Source organism: Loxodonta africana, unplaced genomic scaffold, assembly GCF_030014295.1.
Source record: "Loxodonta africana isolate mLoxAfr1 unplaced genomic scaffold, mLoxAfr1.hap2 scaffold_36, whole genome shotgun sequence".
Classification (NCBI taxonomy): Eukaryota; Metazoa; Chordata; class Mammalia; order Proboscidea; family Elephantidae; genus Loxodonta; species Loxodonta africana.
The window spans coordinates 614,326-638,846 of NW_026975074.1; the positions used below are offsets into that span (position 1 = coordinate 614,326).

Sequence of the window (24,521 nt, forward strand, 5' to 3'; positions counted from 1 at the left end):
AGAGAAAACAACACATTTCACCTGAGAAAAATAATTTGAATGACTCTGTATTCACTATCAGAAGCCATGGAAGCCAAAAAAAAAAAAAGATTGTGAAACATCATTTTTTCAACCCTGAAAGATGGAAATATTAACCCAGAATTCTATGTCCAATCATTACCTTCAGGAGTAAAGCACAAATAATGCCATTCTTAGGGGAAAGAAAACTGAGAGAATTCATCACCACCAGACTTCTAAGTGAAACACTAAAGGAAGTACTTCAGGTGGTAGACTTGGAATTTCAGTTGTATTTATGGAAAGCAGAAAACGTGGAAACTATGTGGATAAATATACTATGTCAACACTGTAGTTACTGCACAACATGGCACTGAACAAGCCTCTTTGGAAAGTTTTTCCAGTCTCTTGGAAACGCTTGGAAATACATCCTGGCAAATCATTATTAGAGAATGGAATTAATTTTGACAATACCTGAGAGATGTCTGTAGTCAAGTCTAGTGAATAAACTGGAAAATAAATTTACTGACTGAAACTAAGGTGTGGTAACAAAACATGAGTCTCAGTTCCCGTGTGGCCATGAGCTGGTTCTGAAGGCCAACCTTCCCCAGAGAGGCATTTCAAGCACATGTGGGGCAACGGCTTCCTGTTGATATTGCTAGGTGCCATCGAGTGGGTTTCTGAGTCATTGTGGCCCAGTGTAAAAGGAGAACTTCCCCGATAGGGTTTCCTGGTTTGTAATCTTAATGGAAGCAGTTCGCCAGGTCTTTACTCCTTAGAGCCTTTTGGTGGGTTCAAAAAACTAACCTTCGGTTAACAGCCGAGTGCTCAAACTTGGCACCACCTGGGCTCCTTGGAGCAATGGCAGCACCACAGAATTTGGTAGAAACCTTCCCATAGGCCTTCTCTGAGAGGTAACCCCTTGCTTAAGGACCAAGTTTAGGTTTTATATATACTCATTCTACATAAAGTCTAGATAAGAACTACAGTGCTTCCTTGAGCGGACAACATTGTATATGCCCTCCATAAACAAAATGTGTCAAGGGCAAAGTTTAATATTAAACCAAGGCATTTCCCGTCAGTCCTTACCTGAGAAGGTCTTCGTGAGAATTTCCTGAGACTCTTGGAAAAGGATTTAGTAGACACTGCTTTCTTTTTACCTCTTCGCTCCTGAACAGAAACCTCTGCTAAGAGGTCATGCGTAAAGCTCCAAATGCCTCTTCTTATCCTGAATGTAAGCCGTGTAATAAGACCAGGAACTAGGCATTCAGCTGGGTGAAGAAACCCAGGAGTACTTCCTGTCTTCAACACCTTCCAGTTCCAGCGAAATCCTGTTACAAGTCACTAGATCAGCCCAGGAGCTGGAAGACTGAAATTCCTGGTCCTCTGACAAGTGGGAAGGGCAGGGTGGGGTTAGGCAGAGCCTCCTTGACCATCACTTGCCCCAAGAGGCTCTGGAGGCTGCTTCATGTTATAAGTCAAAGGCCCTTCCAGGCCAGGCACATAAGAGCAGGGGAAGACTTTGTCCATTGAAAGAAAAGATGGGCACAGGAGTGGCAGCTTTTAGGGCACTCAGCATTGGTCAGCTTTGCGACTTCAGGACATCCTGGCCCATGGTCGCCTTCATGACTGGGCCTTTATAGCCTCTTCACCTCTCCGTCCTTCCCAGTTTTCTCCCAGCACCATGAGCTGTGGCTTCTGCTAGTTTCAATGATTTCAGTATTTCAGTAGCTCCTCACCCCACTCAGGGGAGGCAGTTTTGCAGACTGCAGGACACAAATCCACAGTGCTGTTTACGTGTCCTTCAGCAGAAACACTTCCGAGGGTACAAGTTGGCCTCAGAGATTCTGAGACCCATGCAGAGAGAAGCCCAGGGGGAGGGTCACTGGCTTCAGGAAGTGTCAGCACTCTCAGGGTCATGTCCCTGGGGTCATGCCCAACTACAGGAAAAACGAAGTGGGCTCTGAGGCTCCGTGTGCTGACCGTCCAGTACACAGGCCCTGGAAGCCTTGGAAGGATTCTGTCTTACTCTAACCCAGCACTGGGGAAATCCTCACAGGGTAACAGCAGTGATATGCCTGGGGATCTTTATTCTAAAAGTCTCAAAGCAGTTGATACAGTCTTGTGAGGTGGGAGATGAGAAAGCTTGGGACCACCGAGAGAGGGTGGCAAAAGAAGGAAGACTTTATCACTCCCTCTGTTCAAGTTTTTTTTTTTTTTAATTCCAACTGGGGCTCCAAACAGGTCTTTGTTGTTAAAGTTGTATTTCTCTGTGTTAATTTATGATCCTTAACTCAAATCTAGAGTTTCGAGCTCATTTTGATAATTCCTCTTTAGTCTGTGGAGACAGGAGTCTGCCTTCAGCCAGTGGTGAGAGTGGAAGAAATAAAGTCCCTGGTCCAGACTGGGGCAGGCTCTGCTGCTCCGCAAACTAGGGGTGCGGTCCCTGAAGAGCCCTTCTGAGGACAGCACAGGAGGGGCGTCCCGCCTGGAGAAAGGGCGGAGGGGGGTGGGGGATTGCTGTGTGAGCAGTGTGGCCTCTGTGGCTTCGCCTTCTCCTCCTGGAAGTGCAACCTGGGGCCCTTCACGTGCGGAGCCAGAGTCCTAGAGTGACCACAACTCTCCCACCCTTTCTGGGTCACCCTCTGGACCCAAGTCCCCATACGCCTCCTCTGCCCTACTATCCCAGCATAAGCACTGTGACTGGGCTCAGGGGTGTACCCTGGGACTTGACATCGGTAGCCTCAGGCTTCCCCTAGTTCTGGTGGGACCTGTGAGCCTAGCGGGTCTGAGTTCAGGCCAAGGCTGGGTGGGCTGGGACTCTCGCGAAAGGCTCCTGCAGCCAGCTCCTTCCTGATGCACCTGAGATTGTGGTGGGGCAGCCTCCGACCTGGCACCTCCCCTGGGCGTCCCTCTCCACACAGCCCTGCCCAGTTCCCTCCCCCCTCCCGCAACCGCCCAACCACCTCCTCCTGCCTCCTAGTTCTAGAGGAGTGCTCTTTTGATGTCCATTTGCAACTAGCACCCCATGGCCCTGCACGGAGTCAATCCAGCTAATGACCTCAACCTTAACTGCACAACTTTGAAACTGCTAGATAGGTGGGAAATGAACAAAAAAAAAAAAAAAGAGGAGAAACACTTAACAACAGTTACAAAAAAAGTTATATGGGACTGTATTCTCACATCATGGACTCAAAGATGCTGGGTTGTATTTTTGTTTGCAAACAAGTCTTAGATAAGGGAATTGGTGCCAGGAAGAGATGTAGAGTCTGACTTTGGAAAAATGAGGGAAAATCTGGGATTGATTAATTGATGTGGATGAGACTGAAAATTGTGATAACAACATAACATTTAAAGATGAAATCCTAGCAGCCTAGAACATGCAGTGGAAATTTTTCTAAGTAGCACCAGAAAAGACCTTAATCACTACACAAAGTGGGTCAGTAGTTCAAGATCTCCCTAAGAAAATAGGAGGCCGAGACCACTTTCATTCAGGTTGCAGCAAACAGGCAAGAAACAGAGCATTTTAATCTTGTGCAAAGTCAGAAAAGAAGAGAAAAAGATGAGATGCTCCTCTACTTCATCCCTAAGGCTAGTTTAATATTGACACCAAATTAGACAAGGATGATAGAAGAAGAGTTACAGGGCAAGCACACCAAGTAACTGAGATGCAAAAACCTACATAAAATACTGGCAAAGGAAATCCAGCAAAGTATAAACCATGTAATACGCCATCATCAAGGGGGTTTATCGTCAGCATGCAAGCTTGAGTGAACATTAAAGATTTAATAATTTAATTCACCATAAGCATAGATGGAAGAAGAAAAGACATGCTCACCTCAAGAGATGGGAACAAAGCAGTTGATAAAATCCAATCACACTGAGAGATAAGGACTCTGAGCAATCATGGACCAGAAAAGGAGTTCCTTAAGTTGGAAAAATACAACTGGCATGATAGTTCATGGGAAAATGTGGGACATTCTCTTTAAAATTAATTAGCATTAAAATAAGGATGCTTTCCCAATTTGAAGACTGGCGTCTGGCATCTTAAACATTAGAAAGCAGCCATCTTAGGTGCATCCATTGGTCTCAACCCACCTGGATCAAAGGAGAATGAAGAACACCAAGGACACGAGGTGATTACGAGCCCAAGAGACAGAAAGGGCCACGTGAATCAGCTACTACATCATCCTGAGACCAGAAGAACTAGATGGTGCCCGGCTACTACCAATGACTGCCCTGACAGGGAACACAACAGAGAAACCCTAAGGGAGCAGGAGAACAGTGGGATGCAGACCCCAAATTCTCATAAATTCATACTTAATGGTCTTACTGAGACTGGAAGGATCCCGGTGGTCATGGCCCCCAGACCTTCCGTTGCCCCAGGAAAGGAACCATTCCCGAAGCCAACTCTTCAGACATGGATTGGACTGGACAATGGGTTGGAGAGGGATGCTGGTGAGGAGTGAGCTTCTTGGATCAGGTGGACACTTGAGACTATGTTGGCATCTCCTGCCTGGAAGGGAGATGAGAGGGTGGAGGGGGTTTAGAAGCTGACGAAAAGGACACGAAAAGAGAGAGTGGAGGGAGAGAGCAGGCTGCCTCATTAGGGGGAGAGTAATTGGGAGTGTGTAGCAAGGTGTATACGCGTTTTTGTGTGAGAGACTGACTTGATTTGAAAACTTCCACTTAAAGCACACACAAAAATATTAAAAAAATAAGGATGCTTTCTATCATTATTTATATTAAATATTTAACACTGGAGGCCCAAGCTAGAACAAAATGACAACAAAAAGAAGGAAAAGCTGCAACTGCTATTACTCATAGATTACAGAAATGCCTCCACGGAAAAATTAACAAACCATTGAAATTAACGCTAGTCAATCATAAATATAAACTAAAAAATAAACTGCATTTCTATGCATCAGCATCAAGCCGACTCTGTTGTAGCTCTTAGTGAAAGCAGAGGACACTGACAAGGAAATAGCAGGATTCAGGTGGGCTAGACAAGGAGGGGAGAACACTATTTTACACCAGGCTTCATGTATAGCCATGGGTATGTGTTAGTCATCTAGTGCTGCCATAAGAAAAAAATAACACAATTGGGTGGCTTTAAAGAACAGATATTTATTTTCTCACAGTTCGGGAGGCTAGAAGTAGGAATTCAGGGCATGGCTCGTGTCTACTTCAGCTTCTAGCAGCTTCCAGCCACCCTTTGCGTTCCTGGCCTTGTAGATTATCTTCCCCTTTGTCTGTCTCCCTCTTCCCCTGTTTGTGTCTGTGTCTATTCTGTTCTTTTTGTAACTCAGAAGGGATTAGGTTTAGGACTCACCCTACACTGGTATGGCCTCATTAAAATAATTTTAAAAATCCCCTATTTCCAAATCAGGTCACATTTATAGGTACAGTAGTTAGGATTTCAACGTACCTTTGGGGTTACACAATTCAGTCCATATAGTACCCTCACCAGATATTCTAGGCTGAGAGTACAAATATGAGCAGCTGAGAGTTCTATTTTTTGTCTATATTAGTTGGCTATCACTTGTCTGAGTCCACCCATATAAACTTTGTAGCAACTTATTATGAAGGACCAGGCCAACCTTTATTAGCCGTGTCCATTATGTGGAAAAACGCACACATTCCCATCACTGAAGCCCTGAGAAATTCATCGATAAGGGTGGAATGGGGTTGGGACCAAGAATTGTTTCATGGCGTTGGTAACATGGCATAGCTGTCAGACATCTACGTGGAGATGGCAGGTAATAATACTGACAGCTAACACTTACTGGTGCCAGGACTCTTGTGAGGGCTTCTCCTCTCTTAAGATACTTGCTCTGCATGATACCCATGTGAGGAATGTATCATTATAAGGCACATTTTACAGATGAAGAACTCGGTACACAGAGTTACTCTGACATTTGAATAGAAGTCATGAACCAGGAGGAGTTGAAATGGATGGAGGTGTAAACATCACATCCTCAGCTACAGACAGACAGCCACCAACTCCCTGAGGCATCCTAGAGAGAGGGTGTCAATAGAGAGAGAGGACTAAGCACTGAGCCTGAGGGCACTCTGACATCTAGAAGCCGGACAGATGAACGGCAGCCAACAAAGCTCTCTGAAGTCCAGTGTGGTTCCTGGAGCATGGTCTGTCCTTTCTCTGGACTGCATTTTACCAGTCCCCCTCCCATCCGCACTGGGTGTCCCCTTCACAATGGCAGGGACAAAGTGTACTTTCACCACTGCGTCCACATGATGTAGACTATTCCTGGCACGTGGAATCTTTATCTGAAATTCCACAGCACATCTCTAGAGGCTCATGTTCTCATAGCTTCTGTCGCCTCTGCAGCCCTTGCTTCTGTCTGTCCGTCTGCTGGGCTGCACCACACGGAACCAGTTATGAAATTCAAGCCCATCTTACACTCGCCAAGGTCCTACTCACACAAAATTTGTATTAGCTTAAAAGAAAAGGTGTGTAGATAAGATACACAAGGGATTTAACTGCAGAAAACAAACCTTAAAATGAAATGGCTGGGAATGGTGGCCTCCCTTTGTAAAAAGGCGTCTCTGTACAGACTACGGGAAAATGCAGTTAAGATATGGGTCATGGGAAAAGGAGCGTTTGTAGCAATCTGGTAATCACTCAGACCACCTGTAAAAATGTTTTCATCCTTTTTCTCATACCTTACACAAAACAAAATTCCAGATGGATAGAATATTTAAAATTAAAATATGCAACCATAAAAATTTTAGAGGTTTTTATTTTCTTTTTATTGATAAAAGAGAAAGACTTTTTAAAAATCCCAAAATATGAAGGCTAAAACTGTTAAGATCTATAGATCTTTGGCATATCAAAAAGTATATGAAGGGAGTAAAAATACAGGCAAAGAGCTGAAAAAAAGCTTGCAGGCTAAGGATTTGAATAGAGATTTCTCGAAATCAGGTGTAGAAACTGTCAACAAGCACAGTAAAAGAAGCGTAACCTCATTAGTCATCAGGGAAATGCAAATCTAAACTAAAGTGCACTATTATTTCAAAACCACTAAGATGGCTAAAATCAACAGGATGGACAAGTGTCGGCGACGATGTGGAGAAGCTGGAATACCGCTGGTGGAAATGTAAAATGATCCAATTGTTTTGGAAAATGGTTTGGCAATTCTGCAGAAAGTTAAACAGAGAATTCCCATACAACACTGCAATTGCACTCCTAGGTCTGCACCCGGAGAATCAAAAGCATGTTCACATACAAACTCACACAGAAGATTCCTAGTAGTGTTATTCGTAACAGCCAAAATGTGGAGAGAACCCACATGTCATGACCTGATAGACAGGATGTGGTATATTCATAGACTGGAATATTACTCAGCCACAAAAAAGGCACCAAGTACTGATACATGCCACAACATGGACGAACCTTGAGAACATTACGCTAAATGAAAGAAGCCAAACACAAATGACCGCATCGTGTATGATTCCATTTACATGAAATGTCCAGAACAGACAAACCAACACAGACAGAAGTAGATTAGTGGTTGCTACGGCTTGGAGGAAAGGAGTAATGAGGATGACTGTTAATACGCCTTTATTAACAAGGGCCTTTATTTACGGGGCACTGAAAATATTCTTAAGCTAGAAAGTGGTGACTGTTGTGCCAAGTCTGCCCATATACTAAAAGCCACGGTATTGTGCATATTTTCAAAGGCAGTGTTACGGCAGGTGAATTGTATCTCAATAGAAGTATTTGTGATTCCTAAAAGACTAACTTTTCAATTAACATATAGAACCTATAAATCAGTAGGGAAAAAACAATCCAATTTTAAAACGTCTCCCTCCAAAGCAAAGGGAAGGGGGTACATTCCATCCGTACAGCTTATTTTTTTTATCTCTTCATTATTCAACTTCTATTCTCATCTTATGTAACTCTAAATTATACAAATAATTGTCTCCATTTTCCTTATCCCTGTTTTCACTATTTAACTAAATAAAGACAGCAACACAGTGTTTTTTATAAAAACCCACCCACATTCACTCAAATCATTTTTTAGCACTTCTTAGGTGCCAGGTACCAGGATGCTCTGACAAACACAACAGACAAGTTCCTCCCTGCATGGGCCTTCTATTTTTGTGAAGCAGGCAGATGATAAATCAGCCAACCAGCTCTTAATGTAACCTAACATTAAGGAGGGAAACATGTAATTTTGGAGCTATCTCAAGCTGTTGTCTCTCTCACAAAGATTTCTCCGAATCTAGTGAAAAGTAAACACCTCGAAGGAACTCTGTGGGGCCAATAAATGTGAAAAAGCCATTACATTTCAGTTTTGTTTTGTTACTTTCACCTGCTACCCTGTCATTATTTTTTAATAACATGATTATGGAGCTGACATCAAACTCTCACCACTCGGCTGAAAGAAAAAACCAAACCCGTAGCCATCGAGTCAATTCTGACTCAGAGACCGTATAGGACAGAGTAGAACTGCCCCATAGGGTTTCCAGGGAGCAGCTGGTGTTAGGACACAATTCCCTCTTATAAGAATCTGAAGGCTGTTCACTGTGGATGTGGGAGGGACTCAGTAACACTTGCAGAGATTTCCACATGGGTGGGGTGCTCTAGTGTGAGCATCGGGGGAATGGACCCCATGTGCACATTGCATCCTTCTGCAGATTATGACACAACAAACATTCACTCTTCATCGTCCTACATCTTGGAAGAGAACAGAGGGAATTGTTAGGCAGGACCCTTCGAAAATGCAGGGCAAGAAATTTTATTGCAACATTAAATGGAAAATAAAATCTTCCTACGTTTTTCCTCCTTCCCTACCTCATTTCAAGGAGATAGCTGGACTCACAGTGTTGAAGCCCTGAAACTTCAAGACTCTGAAGAGTCTGTGGTAAAAGCCTCAGCTCACTGAGGTGATCACACTGAGTGAACCGGAGCCCAGGGGAAGAGTGACAGTCAGATAGTAGGGTCCTAGACATTGGGAAGGGGTAGGACCTCCTTCTTGATAGTGCCCTGGAGGGGGTTACAGCACCTCAAAGGCTGATGCAGGCACATAAGTAGACAAACCCTATTATGCTGTTGACAGCCCCACCAAGGTTCTCATGATCCAGCTGAGAATGGAAACAGCAGAACGAATGCTTCTAGAGAGATCACCCACATACGCTGAGGCAATGGGTGTGTTCAAGGTCTTCTCCAAGCACTGGTCCTTCATTAGACCCTGGGAATCATTGCATATCTGGAGGAGGGAGTACCCTAAAAGTAAGTGAGGTTAAAAACTCCCCTCAATTTTGTAAGCAGGTAGTTCTGAGCCTCAATTCATTTTATTTTTTAAAAAATCATGCTTTTATTCATACATGATTTTGTGCAGACTCGCACATAAAATTCGTATTACTCATTCATGCATTAAGTCAACAAAGATTTCCTGTATAAACAGCTACATGTCAGACCCTAGGCCAGATGCTCTTAGTGATGAAATGACTTACAGAAGCTGCCTCACTGCCTGGTGAGAGAAACGGCCAAGTTAACAGGTGTATCAGTCACGTATTGCTGTGTAACAAATGACTCCAAAAGGTAGTGTCTTAAAAAAACAACCATTTACTAAGCTCACAATTTTTCAGGTTGTCAATTTGGGGTTCTTCTGATCTGGGCCAGCCACAGCGGCTCACAGCAGGGCTTACTCATGTGCCTACAATTTGATTCCAGGTCACCTGCGAGCCAGTTTCATAAAATCAACTCAGGGAAACCGCTGGATCCTCTTTCCAATGGTCCCTCATCATTCAGCAGGCTGGCCTGGGGTCACTCCCACAGGTTCTCAGGGTTTAAGAGCAACAAAAGGGCAAGACTCAATGTAAAATCTTTTCAATTCTCTCCTTGTATCATCTCTGCTACTATTTCAATGGCTGAAGCAACCGTAAGGTCGGCCTTCAACAGGTAGAAGAAGACTCCTACTGCTAATGAAAGGTGCTCTGGAGTCTCATAGAAGGCGTGGGCACAGAGAGAGGAAGAATGTGTAGTAAATGCAATTGTGTTTTATGCTGCAGTAAAGGGTTTCCTGGGTACAATGGAGTACAGAGCAAGAAGTGGACTCATCTACCAGGAGAAGATTCAGGCAAGACTACAACCAGGAAGTGATGCCTGAACCAAGTTGGGAATATGACTGAATAGTTAAGGGGTGAAAAAAGGCCGAGCATCCAGGAAGCCTCAGGTATTTTCCAGAGGCTTCAGTAAAAGGGGAGGGATGGCTTGATGAGAAAAGTCTGAGGAAACAGGCTGAAAACACTGGGGCATTTGTTACATTTGTGAACAGGCACAGATTATCTTTTGTTCTATTGTTTCCCTACCATTCCTGCCTCTTCTCTCCTTTGGGGTCACACAAAACAAGCCCCTACCATCCCCATGTGGAAACTTTTATTTTCCTTGGAGAAGACTCCTCCTTCCTCATCACCACCCCAACCTTCTTAATTTCCTCCTCAAATGGTCTCCCCATTTGCTGCTTTCTCTTCTAAATGGCCTCCTAAACAAAAGCAGTTCCCCAAGTCAACTCCCAAACTTCCCATTCTGACTGACCACAAAACTCCTGAGTCTTAGGGCTTCTTGGTGAAGTCATGAGCCTAATCTTTCCAATGGGGACAGTTTTCTTCACCTTCACGCTTCACCAGGGAGAGTAGGCCAGCAGACGGGAAGGGAGAGAACATCTCCTAGTCAGAGAGCAGAGCCTGTGTGAAGCCTCAGAGGCTAAGGAGACCTAAGAGTGGCTCAGAGTGGACATTTTATAACCAGAGCTGGAGAGACATGATTCCAACAGAGTCAAATGAGAGGACTGGGAGAAAGCAGCTGCCCATGATACTGTTATCATTCCCTGTGCTCTCTTTACCCACCAGGGGATAGTAACCCCTTACATGGCACGGAAAAGTTGCAATTCATTTTTAGTATCTAATCTCCTTCTTCCCACATTGGCACTAGCACTTCTCAAGTGCCTACCTGACAGTTTCATGTTTTTCTGGTTGCCCTGTTTAGCTTCAAACTGGGCCCATGGAACTCAGCACTGTCAGCAATGATGTCACACAGGATTACGGAAGCCTTGGTGCTAACTCAGATCTCAGCTGCTTTTTGAAAAGGGTGCCGATCTCAGGTCTTGTGGGAGAGAAACCTTAGCTACTGAATCAAGGAAATTCAGGAGCAAGCCAGAGTCCCCAGGTTATCAAAGGGTCCTGCTGGGAGAAGGGATAAATGTCCTTCAGAGACCATTATGTTTGGACATCTTCACCCAGGCAGGATGAAACAGTGATACACGAGGAAAAGGCCTTTCTCTAAGACTGTAGATAAAGATGAGGAAAAATCGACCCAGATTGATGAGTGCTACAGAACAAAAGCTCTGACTTCCACCAGAAAAGAGAGCCATGGTAGGACAAGATGAAGGATTTGGGATGAATGGATAAGGTCATAAGGAAGATTCTCCTGAGAAAGCACTTTCTGTCATTTAGTAGATAATTAACCAAAGTTTATTTTGTCAATAAGAAATGTAGGAATAAATGAGGGATGAAACAAAAGAATTCAATTGTAAGTTTGAGAGCTTTCCAGAATAGCTGCAGACAAGGCACTCTTTTGTTCTGGATCTGAACATGATGGAAGGGAAGGAAGCCAGTGGGCAACTGGGGCAGAGAGTATAGGATGGTGGAAAGGGTGGGTAGGAAGAAGCGTACTTCATTATTATATTTTCTACTGAGATGGAATTAATATACCATGTGAAGAACTAAGGAAATTATTCAGGAGGTTCTGGGAGTAGTAGGTTGAACAGCCCAGAACCCATATCATTGAGGGCAGAAGAAGGGCTGTAGACTCCTCCCTAGATCCAGGAACTCCCCTTCCCCTCCTGTGTCTCCTGCCCACCTCCCTCAAGAGCCTAACAACCCCTAACCACAAACATGGCTACAGGATAGAATTTTTTATTTTCCTACTTTTCTCAACCTGAGCTTCATCTAGGATCAGTCATGTATCACTCTTTTCAGGCCAGTTTTGTTGCCCTCCCCACTACTATTACCTCTGCTGTCCTCCTCCACCCAGTGCTGCCCTCCACTGACCCTGCTTCCTGCTGCTTCCTGCTTTTCTGACTGGCCTCTAATACCCTTTGAGAGATCCCCCACCCCATCTTCTGTCTGTCACTGGAGCTTACATTCCCCTCCCAAACTCCTTCTCTTTCTTCCTTAACTCGCCAATCATTCCCTCATACTCAGAAAAATACTGACCCTTATGCTGACATATTCAAGCCCTGCCCCCCGCCCCCCCCCCCCAGGAGGCATGGTTGTGATTTGGCTGCCCTCAGTCTAACCAACACTGAGTTCCTGGTCAGCATCCTGGAGTCCTGGCAAGAAGAGCCAGGTACCTCCAGGAGCATATGGAGGAGGAGACAGGGGCTGAAGAGGCTACCACACCTACTGGTGCTGCTACACATGTGGGAGACCTGGCTGCAGAGGGTGCAGGCATGGCCTCAAAGTCAAAGGAGAAAGCACATGAAGACATGCTAGGACTCTCAGACTGAGAGAAGCAGGATGTGTGGACTGCAAAATATGCACCCTTCAGGGAAGAACTTCATTCAGGCTTCTTAAACCCACCTCACCTGGAAGATCCATCCTTTTAGCCTTGTGCCCCTTCCACGCCCCCTCTAGTACATGGAGAGATCCAGCCCCAGAGCACCAGGGTGGAAGAAGCCCCAGGATAGCTGTCCGAAGACATGAGGTCCACTCAAAAGCCAAGGAGAGAAGAGGACAAGACTCACCTGCAGATAAGGTCTCGGGGCCCTGAGAATGAGCACAATGTTTGTAAGGAAAGAGAAATGGGATTTCAGTGGGACATGGAAGTCTGAGAAAGAGCCTCTGCAAAGATAGCTCTAAGGGAGGTGTGATTGTGAAGGTGGGCTGGTCACTGAGTTCTTTGTAGTACAAGGTACCAGACAGAAGCCAGACTCTGGGGGGAACCTGCCTGCCGGTGAGCAGTGGGCATAAAACCCTAAACCAGTGAGAATCGAATCCCTTCCCAGCAGCTTCTGCACAGATCAGTGATGTTTGCTTGGTCTTTCTCTTTTCTGTGGTCTAACCTGATCTGTCCTGAGATCAGAGAGTTGGAATAGAAAAGCCTGACTGAAATGAAATGAGCAAAGAGAAGACAAGGCCTCCTAAATCTGGTGAAGACAGAACACAGATAACCAAAGGTGAGGATGGGAAGAAACAGATTGAGTTCCAAGTCCCATCCACAGTATCCCAGGGCCTGGGAATCCCTGGAAGTGCCAGAGGTGTGTACTCCCTGGGAGATGCGACCCCAAGTGTCAGAGGAAGCCCTATGGAGCAAGGAAAGGAGGGCAGGGCCTCTAGGATGGGCACTTCCATACAGGCTGCCCATGTGAATTTCTCAGAGTGACCGTGACAGATCCTGAGAGGGAGAGTTTGAGGCAAAGGAAAGTAAGTTTTCTGAAGAGGGGTGAATTCCACAGTCTCCTGATAATGAAACAGAAATCCTGTCCTGCTCAGAGGTACTGAGTACGAGGGATTGTGAATTCCCATCCTGCACAGAGGCTGGCTGGGAAGTTCAACTGTCTAAAGACAATGTGGCCAAAGTCTTCTTTATCTTTCAAAGATGTATCTTTAACTTCCTGCAAATTCAATCCTGGAAAAAAGCCTAGAATATACAAGTGTGGGTTTTTCAGGAGAGCAACAAGGGGAGAAGGTGATAGTGGCATATCAGAGAAGGAGAACAACAGTCTAATAGTCCCTGTGTTACTTAATGAATCACACATGGTGTCCAGCATTCTTCCTTATCTGTAGACATGTAAATGCAGTAGATGTTTTAGCAATAACTGAATTAATCCTCACAGAATTCGTTTTGGCCATTTCCAGGTACAGAGACCAGAAGAAGTCATTAGTTACAAGAGCAAGCAATAATTCGCTGGTCTGAATTTTGTTCAATTTCTGTGTTTGCCCTTCATAGATGGATAAAAGTCTCTGAATCTGGCATTGAAGACAGTGTTTTCTCTATTGTTATGGATTGAATAGTGTCCCCCAAAATGTGTGCCCACCTGGCCAGACCATGATTCCCAGTATTGCGTGGTTGTCCTGCATTTTGTGATCTGATGTAATTACTTATGTGTTGTAAATTCTAACCTCTGTGATGTTAATAAGGCGGGATTAGAGACAGTTAGGTTAATGAGGGAGGACACAATCTACAGGATTAGGGTGAGTCTTGAGTCAGTCTCTTTTGAGATACAAAGAGAAGAGTGAGCGGAAATGAGAGGGACCTCATACCACCAAGGAAGAAGTGCCTGGAGTGGAGCACGTCTTTTTGACCCAGTGTCCACACGCTGAGAATTTCCTAGGCCAGGGGAAGATAGATGACAAGGACCTTCCCCCAGAGCCACAAAGAGAGAAAGCTTTCTCCTAGACCTGGTGCCCTGACTTCAAACTTGTTGCTTCTTAAACTGTGAGAGAATAAGCTTCTGTTTGTTAAAGCCATCCACTTGTGGTATCTCTGCTATAGCCACACTAAAAAAAAATAGCCACACTAAAAAAAAAAACTAGATAACTAAAAAACACATATATAAAATAGTAAAAAAAAAAAAAAAGTTTCAAATACACACACATACACGTATGATGTTATTAAACTTTAAAAGCTTTTACATTCTTATAACACATTTAACAATAGAGATTTGTATATAGAAGTTTTAATAAGAGCCATCCCCACATAAGTATATTGTACCTGCTCCCCTGAAGTGTCCAGTGTCCAAAGATACATATGTACCCTTTTACACACTTCTTTTTGCCGGGACACGTGTAAGTACATTCATTTCTTTGTTTTTATGGAAATTAGGTCACACTCTACCCATGTTTTTCTCTGAATCACTCTTCACTTGGTCAATATCATGAGTCAGAATCAGGCCAGGGGCTGACTGCAGAACAGATGATCAGTTGCTCATATTCACGTTCAAGTTGAAGCTGAAGAAAATTAAAACAAGTCCATGAGTCAAAGTATGCCCTTGAGTATATCAAACCTGAATTTAGAGAGCATCTCAAGAATAGATTTGATGCACTGCACACTAATGATCGAAGACCAGATTAGTTGTGGGATGATAGCAAGGACATCATATATGAAAAAAACAGTCATTAGAAAGACAGGAAAGAAAGCAAACACCAAAGAGGATGTCACAAGAGACTCTGAATCTTGCTCTTGAATGTACAGTAGCTAAAGAGAATGGAAGGAAAAATAAAGTAAAAGAGCTCAATAGAATACCTGAAAGGGAAGCTGGAGAAGACAAAGTATGATAATATAATGTGAACAGATCTGGAGTTAGAAAACCAAAAGGGAAGAAAACACCTGGCATTTCTCAAGCTAAAAGAACTGAAGGAAATATTCAAGCCTCTAGGTGCAATACTGAAGGATTCTATGGGCAAAATATCGAACAACACAGGAAACATCAAAAGTAGATGGAAGGAATACACAGACTCAATACACCAAAAACAATTGGTCGACGTTCAACCATTTCAGGAGGTAGCATAGGATCAAGAGCTGATGGTACTGAAGGAAGAACTCCAAGCTGCACTGAAGCCATTGGCAAAAAACATGGCTCCAGGAATTGATGGCGTACCAAATGAGATGTTTCAACACACGGACGCAGTGCTGGAGGTGCTCACTTGTCTATTCCAATATATTTGGAAGACAGCTACCTGACCAAATGACTGAAAGAGATCTATATGTGTGCCCATTCCAAAGAGAGGTGGTCCAACGGAATGCGGAACTTATCGAGCAATGTCATTAACATTACATGCAAGAAAAATTTTGCTGAATATAATTTAAAAACAGTTGCAGCAGTACACAGACAGGGAACTACCAAAAATTCAAGCTGGATTCAGAGGAAGACATGGAACGTGGGATATCATTTCTGATGTCTGATGGATCTTGGCTGAAAGTAGAGACTATCACTAAGATGTTTACCTATTTTTGTTTACTATACAAGCACACTCAACTGTGTGGCTCATGACAAATTGAATAGCTTACCAAAGAATGGGAATTCCAGAACACTTAACTGTAGTCATGCAGAATATCTACGTAGACCAAGAGGCAGTCATTTGAGTAGGGCAAGGGGATACTGTGTGGTTTAAAATCAGAAAGTTGTGTGTCATGGCGGTATCCTTTCACCATACTTACTCAATCTGTATGCTGAGCAAATAATCTGAGAAGCTGGTCTGTAAGAAGAAGAACATGGCATTAGTTTTGGAGAAAGATTCACTAACAACCTATGATATGGAGCTGATACGACCTTGCTTGCTGAAAGTAAAGAGGACTTGAAGCAGTTACTGATGAAGAGCAACCACTACAGCCTTCAGTATGGATTACACCTCAACATAAAGAAAACAAAAATTCTCACAACTGGACCAGTAAGCAACACCATGATAAACAGAGAAAATACTGAAGTCATCAAGCATTTCATTTAACTTGAATCCATAATCAATGCCCACAGAAGCAGCAGTCAAGAATTCAAACAATGTATTGCATTGGGCAAATCTATTGCAAAAGACCTCCTTAAAGTGTTGTGAAGGAAAGATGTCACTTTGAGGACTAAGGTGTGCCTGAGCAAAGCCATGATATTTTCTATCACCTCACATGCTTGAGCAAGTTAGACAATGAATACGGAAAACCAAAGAACTGATTCATTTAAAATATGGTGTTGGCAAAGAATACTGAATATACCATGGACTGCCAGAAGAATAAACAAATCCATCTGGGAAGAAGTACACCCAGAATGCACCTTAGAAGCAAGGATGGCGAGACTTCGTCTCACGTGCCTTGGACATATTTTCAGGAAGGACATGTCCCAGGAGAGGCTCATCATGCTTGGAAAAGCTGAGGGTCAGAAAAAAAAAGAGGAAGGCGCTCAACAACATGAACTGACACAATGGCTGCAAGAATGGGCTCAAACATGGCAATGATTGTGAGGATGGTTCAGGATCAGGCAGTGTTTCATTCTGTTTTACACAGGATCGATGGCCTCTAAGAGCCACAACTAACATATGTAAGCATATGTGTGTGTGTGTGTGTGTGTGTGTGTGTGTGTATACCCATTGCCGTCGAGTCGGTTCCAACTCATAGTGACCCTACAGGACAGAGCAGAACTGCCCCACAGAGTTCCCAAGGAGCGCCTGGTGGATTCGAAATGCTAACCTTTTGGTTAGCAGCTATAGCTATTAACCATTATGCGACTAGGGTTTCCATATAAAAAAAAAAAAATTTATGTATATATATATATACACACATATATATATACACACACTTTTTTTTTTCATATATATGTGTGTATATATATATTCTGTTCACCAGTTTTGCATCTCTAGAGATCCCAGGCTAAGATATTTGGTACCTACAGTGGTTCCAGAGGAACCAAATCTTAAGGACGAGTTTTTTGAATTGATTCTCAAGTCTGGCTAATCTTAAAGGCACTGATGACTGTCTCCAGTAGTAAATAGGCTATTGCTAATCCATGGTGGGAGGTGACAATAGAAATACGCAAAATACTACTACCACTGGATCAAATATTTGTGAGAGACAAGGCTCTGCCTGATTACATATTTGATACTTTTCTATAATTTTGTCAGAATAAGAATAATAAGGAAGCTGCTTGGTTGGTCCTGCTTTTGGAGCCACACTGGTGAATGAAAGAAATGGGCTCAAAGCTCAAGCACCACATACAAGACCTGAAAGCTGCCACTTGTGCCCAGAAAGAAAACCATATTTCTTATAGTAACAAGGCTAATGCTGCCAAAAATAAACTCAGATTCTTATCATAAGAGTGACTGAATTAAAGCGCCAGTTGAATATCCAACCTCAAATGGTTTCTGAAGTTAAAGTAAGGGCACTGATTGGGAAGAAATGGGATCCTGAAACTTGGGATGAGGACATATGGGCAGATAGTCAGGAAGCGGGGGACAATGAACCTCCAATTTCTGTTGAATCGCTCTTCCTAACAGAACCAGACCTCTTACTCCCATCTGAAGAGATTCTCTAACTCTGCCTGCTAAGGCACCCTTCCCAGTAAAACAATTATCCCTTCCACCTCCATCTGATGAGATTACCCCAGCTGTGCCTGAAGTGTCTTGTTTGAGTTGTCTCCTGGGGTGGTGTCTGGGGCATTGCCTGGGGCATCACCTTAGGCAGATGCCTTATAAGACACGGCTGAACATCCCACTGCCACTGCCCATTTTTGCTTCCAGACCTATACCTAGGCTTCAGTCCCAACAAGCCCCAAAAGGTGAGCTATGAAGTGTGACCCAGGAAAAGCTATGCTAAACTCCAAAAGAACTGCTTGATTTTTCTAATATATACATACATACAGAAACCTGGTGAATATGTGTGGGAATGGCTATTATGGCTGTGGGATAACGGTGCAAGCAACATAAAGGTGGATTAGTCTGAGTTTATTGATATAGGCCCAGGAAGCATAGATTCTTCATTCAGTGTTTCAGCTTGAGAGGTTAGAAAAGGATCTCATAGTTTATTTGGCTGGTTTACTGAAGCATGGATTAAGTGGTGGCCTACAATAAATCAAGTGGAAATGGCAGATCTGCCATTGTATACTGTAGGAGAAGGTATCCAAAGGCTGAGGGAAATTGGCATGTTAGAATGGATTTATTAGGCTGGACCCACAGACCCACACACGGAGTGCCCAGAGGGCTCTCTTTTTACCACAGCAGTGAGGTCCAAATTTGGGAAGCAAGCCCCAGCATTATTGAAGACTTCTGTGGTTGCTATTTTATGTAAGTAAGAGTCCACAGTGAGAACTGCCCTAACTGAATGAAGACACCTAACTACAATGCAGTTGACTGGACCCCATGGTGGTAGCAGCCAAATGGTAGCACTCAATCAACAAAGACAAGGTGGGTGTGGTTACCATAACAGACAGTAGAGTCAAAGCAGTAATCAGAACAGTCTGCTCGCATGGATTTATGGCATTGGCTACTTAGTCATAGTGTCCCTGGGAGTGAAAGAGCTGGGAAATGTACATCTCCTGGTACCTAGCGTCTTAGATATCCAGTGCTCCTGTAACAGAAACACCACAAACGGATGACTTTAACAAAGAAAATTATTCCCTCACAGTCTAGAAGGCTATAAGTCCAAATTCAGGGTGCCAACTCCAGGGGAAGCCTTTTTCTCTCTGTCACTCCTAGGGGAAGGTCTTTGTCACCAATCTTCCCCTGGACAAGAAGGTTCTCAGCACAGGGATCCTAGGTCCAAAGGATGCACTGCTCCTGACACTTCTTTCTTGGTGCTACTGAGGTCCCCCTGTCTCTCTGCTCTTTTCTCTTTTATATCTCAAAAGAGATTGACTTAAAACACAACTTAATCTTGTAGACTGAGCCCTGCCTCCTTAACATAACTGCTTCAAAACCTCGATCATTAACATCATAGAGGTATGATTTACAATACATTGGAAAATCACATCAGCTGACAAAATGGTGGATAATCGCACAATACTGAGAAGCATGGCCTAGTCAAGCTGATATATACATTTTGGGAAGACAGAGTTTAATCCGTAACACCTAGTATGCAGCTATCAACCTGTTAAAGCCTTTTTCTCCATACCTGTTTCAAAGTATCACCCGAAACAGTGTGCCTTCTCTCTGACCTAAGTATAAGGACCAAATAATGTACAGGAATCTCTGTTACATTTTCTCCATCTTACCATTATTTGGCCTCATACGCAGACCCAGTCACTTAATTGCGCAGCAGAATGAAGAGATTAAAGCCCCAACATTTTTGCCAGTGGACCAGGAAGGTAGCTGCTCAGACATCAGAGAGCCTCAGAGAGACAGAGACCAGGCGGCTCAAGAGAGGGATACCATAAAGTTGTTTTTCATACCCCTCCCCACTCCCACAGTTGCATATGCTTTGCTCTGACCCTAAGAAGTAGATCAATCCTTTGAGAACTGCATTATGGGTTAGAACACCAACAAGGTCCCAGACTGAGTGACACTCCCATAGATTACATCCAAATATCACTGCAAAGTCTTCAAAATCTGAACTGACATCTGAGCCACAGCACACAGAAGTTGGGAAAGAACCTGCAGCCTGAACATAACTGGGTCAAGTGATTCCTAAAACAAACAACATCGACATTTTCTGTAAGATTGAAGTAAGACACAGTCTTGGAATCACAGACAAAAACTTTAAAAAGCTACTTTAACCATGCTCAAAGAAGTAACAGGCACACCTTAGAAAAATAGAAAAATACATAGAAACCATTCACAAATGAAAATTTTAGACAGGAAAAACAGAAAAATAGAGATAAAAAATTCACTTGATCAGCTCTACAGCGGAATGCTGTTGACAGACAAAAGGATCAGTGAGATGAAAACAGTTCAATTGAAAATATCCAATCTGAAAACAGAGAACAAATATTGAAAAAAAATGAACAGAGCCTCAAAAAAATTCAAAAATATCTAACATTTATTTATTGGAATTCCATACGGTGTAGAGAAAATATGTGGTGTAGAAAAAAGTATCTGAAGAAATACTGGCTCAACACTTTCCCAATTTGTTGAAAGACATAAACTTACAGATTCAAGAAGCTATGCAAACTCCAACAAGTTAAACTCACATAATTTTACGCCCAAATGCCTCATTGTCAATTGTGGAATAACAAGGACCAAGAAAATATCTTCAAAGAAGCTAGAGAGAAAACAACTCATCTCACACAGGAGAAACAATTGGAATGACTCTGTATTCATCATCAGAAGCCATGGAGGCCAAAAGGCTGTGAAAACAACATTTTTTCAACACTGAAAGAAAAGAAACATTAACCCAGTGTTCTATAGGCTGTTATTTCCTTCATGAGTAAAGGAAAAATATTGACATTCTCAGGTGAAAGACGCTTAAGAGAATTCATCGCCACCAGACTTGCTCTAAATGAAACACTAAAGGAAGTTCTTCAGGTGGCAGGCTTGGAATTTCAGCAATTATGGCAAGCAACAAAGTGGAAAGTATCTTCGGAAGTTCGCCCTCCACCAAAGATTAGACAGGTCTATAAAACAAACAATAACACACGTGAAGAAAGTGTTTCTTAGTTCAATCATGTGTATGAGACCAAAAGTACAAAACCAGCCCAAAAGCACTGAAAAGAGGGCATGACGGAACAGGAATCATGGCGGATGGAAACGGGGAACTGGAGCACAGGAGAGGACAATATTGACACATCATGAATATTGCAACCAATGTCACAAAACAATTGTGTATAAATGGTTGAACAAGAAAGTAATTTGCTCTGTAAAGTTTCAAATAAAGCACAATAAAAAATAAAAAAAAAGTGGTAGGTATCTCGGTAAACATATTATGCTAACCCTGTTGTCACTGCACAACATGGCGCAGGACTCCCCTCTTTGCAAAGACTTTCTAGCCTATTGGAAAAACTTTGGAATATACTCTTGGTGGCAAATTAGTATTAGAGAATGGGGTTAATTTTGAAAATATGAGATGTCTGTACTCATGCCTGGTGAATAAACTGGATAATAATATTTTCAGAGCGAAATGAGATGTTCTAACAGAAAAATAGGCCTGAATTCCCACCTGGGCCATGAGCCTACTACTCTGAAGGCCTTTCCCAGAGAGGCATTTCAGGCACTTCTAGAGCAGCAGGAGCGCTGGGGAATGCAGGTGTCAACCTCCCCCAGGGCCTTCTCTGAGGGGTAAGTACCTGCTTTAGTACTGAGCTTAGTGGTTCATAAATAGTCATTCTGCATAAGGTCTTCAGGTTCAAGTCTGTAATCCAGCTGGGACTCTGTGTGTGCTGCATCTCTGCATCAAAAGAACATGCTTCTAGAAGCAGAATGCCAGGAGAGAGGCGGTTGGGCAGTTGGCGTTGGGGGGTGCTGCGCAGACAGGGGTGCCCGAGGGAGGCACAATATAGTCATTCTGCAGGAGGTCTAGTCCTTCTGCACAAGAATTAGAATGCTTCTCAATGCACAATAGTTTACATGCCGGACATAAACAAAGTGACTGAAGGACAAAGTTGAATAGTAAACCAAGCCACTCCCTGCCAGTCCTTACCTGAGAGGGTCTTCATCAGGACTTCCGGGGATGGAGAAGGAAACAGTAAACGCTGATTTATTTTACCTCTTCCTTCCTCAAGAAACAGGAACTGGTGTTAAGATGTCAGGTGTCAAGCCCCAAACTCCTCTTCTGGTCTGTATTTAAGCTGTATAATAAAACTGGGAATCAGGCAATCAGCCATGAGCAGACAGACCCAGGAGTATTTCCAGTGCCCCACATCTTTGAGCTCCAGTGAGATCCAGTTCTTAGTCCCTAGATTAGCAGAGGAGCTGAAAGACTGAAATTCTGTGTTTTCAGGCAACTTGGGCTTCAAGCAGGCACTTATTGCTAAAGTCGTATTTCTCTGTGTTAATTTATGATCCTTAACTCAAATCCGGACTTTTAAGCTCATTTTGATAACTCCTCATTAGTCTGCCTAGACAAGAGTCTGCTCACAGTCAGTGATGACAATGGAGGAAACAAAGTCCCTAGCCCAGAGGAGGGACTGTTTCCCAGATTTGGGGCAATGCCCCTGGGGAGCATCGGCGAGGTGCACTGTGGCCTCTGTGGCTTTGCCTTGTGCTCCTGGAATTGCACCCTGGGGGGGCGTCCATATGCAGACGCAGAGTCCGTGGGTGACCACAACTCCTGCCCTTCTGGGTCATCGTCCGGACGCACGTTGCGATATGCTTCCTGCCCCCCTTCCCAGCATAAGTGCTGCGATCACAAGTGGCAGAACCAGTTCCCAGGTCCAGACCCTAGGTCTTGCCCTCCTTGGCCTCAGGCTTCCCCTAGTCCTGGGGGAACCCGCAAGCCTGGCGGGTGCGAGGTTAGCACCCGGCTGGGCGGGCTAGGGCCTGTCTCAAAAGGCTCATGGCGCACGCAGGTTCCTCCCCCTTGGAGTCTGCAGGCTTGCAGTGGGCAGCCCGGCATCTCCTGCCTCCCTCGGACGCCCTCTCTGGGCAGCAGCTCCCCTCCCCCCGCCCCGCCAACCACCCAACAGTCCCACTGCCTGCTTACTGCTTCTAGAAGCGTGTTCTTTTGATGCACACATGCAGCACACACAGAATCCCAGCTGGATTACAGACTTGAACCTGAAACGCACAACTTTAAAACTACTAGACTGGGGGGGGGGGGGCGGTATTGGCAGTGAAAAAAGGAAAAAAAAAATAAGAAAGAGAACAATTACAAAAAAAGTATTAGAAGACTGTAACCTCACGTTATGGACTCAAGAAGGCTGCGGATACACAACTGCGTAGATAGCATACTGTTGTCTCTTTCTTTGCAAATAAGTCTTAGATGAGGGAATTTGGTACCAGGAATCATTGCAGGGCCTGACTTTGGGGAAATCTGGGATTGATTAATTGGCTTGCATGAGGCTACAAGCCCTGATAATCAATATTTAAAGATGAGATTCGAGCAATCTAGAACATGCATCAGAATTTTTTACAAGTAAATTAGCACCAGAAGAGGCCTTTAACCACTAAATAAAATGGGTCAGTAGTTCAAGATCTCCCTACAAAGAAAATGGCAGACCTAGATCGTTTCCAGTCAGGTTCCAGCAAACATGCAAGAAACAGTCATTTTAATCTAGTACATAGTCAACAGAGATTAGAAAACCATGAGACACTCCCCTAACTTGATCCTTATGGCTAGTTTAAAAATGATAACAAATTAGAGAAAGAAGGTAGAAGAAGAGTTAGAGGACAAGCACACTCAGTAACTGAGATGCAAAACCCTACACAAGATGCCAGCAAAGGAAATCCAGCAAAGGGTAAACCACGTAACATGCCATGATCAAGGCGGTTTATTGTAGGCATACAAATTTGAGTGAACATTAAAGATTTAGTAATTTCATTCACCACATGCATAGGTGAAAGAAGAGAAGACATATGCTCACCTCAAGAGATGGGGGCAAAGCAGGTTGATAAAATCCAATCACACGGAGAGATAAGGACTAGGAGTAAACATGGAACAGAAAAGGAGTTCCCGAACGTGGAAAACTACAACTAGCATGATAGTTCATGGTGACGTGTGGGACATTCTCTTTAAAATTAATAAACAATAAAATAAGGATGCTTCTATCATTATTTTTATTAAACATTTAACACTGGAAGTGTAAGCTAATACAAAAAAAGTATAACTGCTATTCATAGATTATAGGACTGTCTCCATTGAAAACCGTAGAAAATATTGGAATTAATAGTAATCATAAATAAAAAATAAATTGAAATTTCAATGCGTCAGCATCAAGCGGACTCTGTCATAGCTCTTAGGTGAAAGCAAAGGACACTGATAGGGAAAGAGCAGGTTCAGGTGGGCTAGACCAAGGAGGGAAGAAAACTGTTCTGCACTGGGCTGAACTTATAAGCACGGGTATGTGTGTTAGTTACCTAGTCCCTCCATAACAAAAAATAACACAACTGGATGGCTTTTAAAGGACAGAAATTTATTTTCTCACAGTTTA

General features: G+C 43.5%; 1 long non-coding RNA gene across 3 annotated transcripts in view; it reads right to left on the reverse strand.

Annotated features, from left to right (window-relative positions):
• The window catches only part of LOC135229543 (uncharacterized), a 141,682-nt gene that overhangs the window by 86,945 nt on the left and 30,216 nt on the right, over positions 1 to 24,521 (reverse strand). For all 3 annotated transcript variants that reach the window (XR_010320224.1, XR_010320225.1, XR_010320223.1), the window contains one exon: positions 22,073 to 22,220. This is a non-coding gene — a long non-coding RNA (uncharacterized LOC135229543). The remainder of the gene's footprint in view (positions 1 to 22,072; positions 22,221 to 24,521) is intronic.